The sequence below is a fragment of the Vigna unguiculata genome, unplaced genomic scaffold (assembly GCF_037176805.1).
Source record: "Vigna unguiculata cultivar grain cowpea cultivar isolate G323 ecotype 2 unplaced genomic scaffold, ASM3717680v1 ptg000165l, whole genome shotgun sequence".
NCBI classification, from domain to species: Eukaryota; Viridiplantae; Streptophyta; class Magnoliopsida; order Fabales; family Fabaceae; genus Vigna; species Vigna unguiculata.
The window spans coordinates 35,498-38,366 of NW_028196804.1; the positions used below are offsets into that span (position 1 = coordinate 35,498).

The 2,869-nt window shown below is 30.3% G+C and overlaps 2 non-coding genes across 2 annotated transcripts; both read right to left on the bottom strand.

Annotated features, from left to right (window-relative positions):
• Positions 1–420: 420 nt before the first annotated feature.
• Positions 421–494, bottom strand: TRNAW-CCA (transfer RNA tryptophan (anticodon CCA)). The gene has a single exon. It is a non-coding gene; the product is annotated as a tRNA-Trp (tRNA).
• Positions 495–659: 165 nt separating this feature from the next.
• On the bottom strand, positions 660–733 carry TRNAP-UGG (transfer RNA proline (anticodon UGG)). The gene has a single exon. It is a non-coding gene; the product is annotated as a tRNA-Pro (tRNA).
• Between the last annotated feature and the right edge of the window lie 2,136 nt (positions 734–2,869).

Consider the following 2,869-nt stretch of genomic DNA (forward strand, 5'->3'; position numbering starts at 1 on the left):
ACGACTTATTTGATTTGTAATTTTGAGAGGAATAGTAAATTTTGGTATAAGACATTCTAGAATTCCTTACTATGTCAATTTACAATTCTCGATCGTTGAGATTTATGATCAATACAGATTTATGTTTAAGGCTAGATATTATATTACCTTTCTTTTTACTTTTCGAACAAATAAAAATGATTGAAGTTTTTCTATTTGGAATCGTGTTAGGTTTAATTCCTATTACTTTGGCTGGATTATTTGTAACTGCATATTTACAATACCGACGAGGTGATCAGTTGGATCTTTGATTCATTAATGTCTCTTTTTTTGTGATTCCCTATTTATTTAGTTTAATCCTAATCGACAAGGATAAAATTCAGACTTTCTTTTGAATGTTCAATTATTTCAGTGTAATTATCAGGCGAATAATACTAGAATCACGCTCTGTAGGATTTGAACCTACGACATCGGGTTTTGGAGACCCGCGTTCTGCCGAACTGAACTAAGAGCGTTTTGTTTTCATAAAATTATATGATCCAAATCCATTTTGCATATAGATATTCAGTATGTATGTTCAATTGGAATTCGTCTTCACAGGTTCCCGGTTTATTGCTCATCTCATAGAATATGGAATATTATAGAATACGGAATATCATAGAATAAGTAATTGTTAGGGATAGGGATGACAGGATTTGAACCCGTGACATTTTGTACCCAAAACAAACGCGCTACCAAGCTGCGCTACATCCCTTTTCCATTTGTTTATAGTGTTATTGTAAAGAATCTTTGTCTTGTTTTCCACATTTTTCTCTGTTGATATATATCAACAGAGAAAAAATACTTAAATAATAAAAAGAAAGGAGGATTTGAAATGCGAGATCTAAAAACATATCTTTCCGTGGCACCAGTAGTAAGTACTTTATGGTTCGGGGCTTTGGCGGGTCTATTGATAGAGATCAATCGTTTTTTTCCAGATGCATTGATATTCCCCTTTTTTTAATTTTAGTTATTGACACGGGAAGGGGTGAAGAAGATGAAAGGTCCAATTATATATTAAATATGTGTAATTAACCTACTCTTCTTTTTTTTTTTTTTAGGAAAGATAAAGACGAAAGATTAAATTGGCCTCATTGAAATTCGGAGTGACACTCGGGATCGGGATCTGGTCCAGGCTTCAATGGAATTGAATTATTAATTCAATTCCTATGAAAAAGAAAGTGAAAGCAGAAATCCATAGGTTGGGGCAACAATATCATAAAAAATACTTTAAAAAAACGAAAATACTGGCAATTTGAAACGAAATATAGTTACAGATCCTTGTATTCTTTTTGTACTAGATTCAATTAAATTGGAACGAAATCTTTCATAATTTTTCGAATTCTTCTTTTTTATCTTATCTTAGTTGTTTTCATCTTTTTCTTAGATTCTTAGATTCGAATCCGAAAAGAGTTATAAGTGAATTAAAAACCCAAAGGAGGGTCATGTCCAAGGGTAAAGATATCCGAGTAAGTGTTCTTTTGGAAGGTACTGGTTGTGATAAAAAGAGTCTAAATAAGGAATAAAGCGGTATTTCTAGATAGATTACTAACAAGAATCGACACAATACGCCTAGTCGATTGGAATTGAGAAAATGATGTCCCCGTCGTTATATAACAACATATGCTAAAGAAGAAAAAAAATACAAATCCTTTATTATAATTATATTTATTTAAATCAATGTTATTTTTGGAATAGGAATAAATAAACTATGGAAAAACCTAAGCGACTCTTTATTAAATCCAAGCGATCTTTTCGTAGACGTTTGCCCCCGATTCAATCGGGGGACCGAATTGATTATAAAAACATGGGTTTAATTTGTCGATTTATTAGTGAACAAGGAAAAATATTATCTAGACGTGTAAATAGATTGACCTTAAAACAACAACGATTAATTACTGTTGCTATAAAACAAGCTCGTATTTTATCTTCGTTACCTTTTCTTAATAACGAAAAACAATTTGAAAAAAGCGAGTCGACTGCTAAAATTACTCCTTTAAGAAAAAAAAATAGAAATTAAAAATTCGAAATCCAATTTGAATTTAGATTCGAATTAAACATGGATTGATGTTTTGTTCAAAATTAGGATAATTCCATTTGATTTTTTTGTTGGAATAAAAAAGATAATAGGTAACGAAGAATAATTTTTTAAGCATGGTTGTTTATTTTGATAGCTTTATCGTATGATAAAGCTATCAAAATAAACAAATTTCTAGTCTATACCTTCCTGCAGTAAATAAGGGGTTTTAAGTTTTTATGATATTATCGGCAATCATAAAAAGACAATTCTCTTTTAATATAGCAATTTGTGCAACTATTTTACGATTAAGAAGCAATTGCTTGGTGTATAGACTATTCATTAAATTATTATAAATATAAGATACTTTTTGATTCTCGCGAATTACTGCATTTATTCGACTAATCCATAAACCACGAAAATCTCTTTTTTTCCTATCTCTATCCCGATGAGCCGAAACTAAAGCTTTCAATTTCTGTTGAGTAATAGTTCGGGTAAGTCTTGAATGAGCTCCGCGAAAACTTGATACGAATAAACGAATTTTTGTCCTCCGTTTGTGAGCTATATATCCTCGTTTAATTCTGGTCATTTAATAAATGATATTTTCAGGAATAACTTTTTCATTTTTCAGTTATTCTTTTTTTCTTCCTAGTCTATTAATAACAAAAATGGATTCTTCCGATGTATAAAAAAAAATTCCAACGGCTCTTGCTACTATAACCGCCCCAACCACGATTTTTTATATTAAACATTTAACCTCAAAATCAGAAATTGTATAGATACTAGATATCAAATAAAATAAAAATAGTAAATGAAATAGGACACATATTTTTA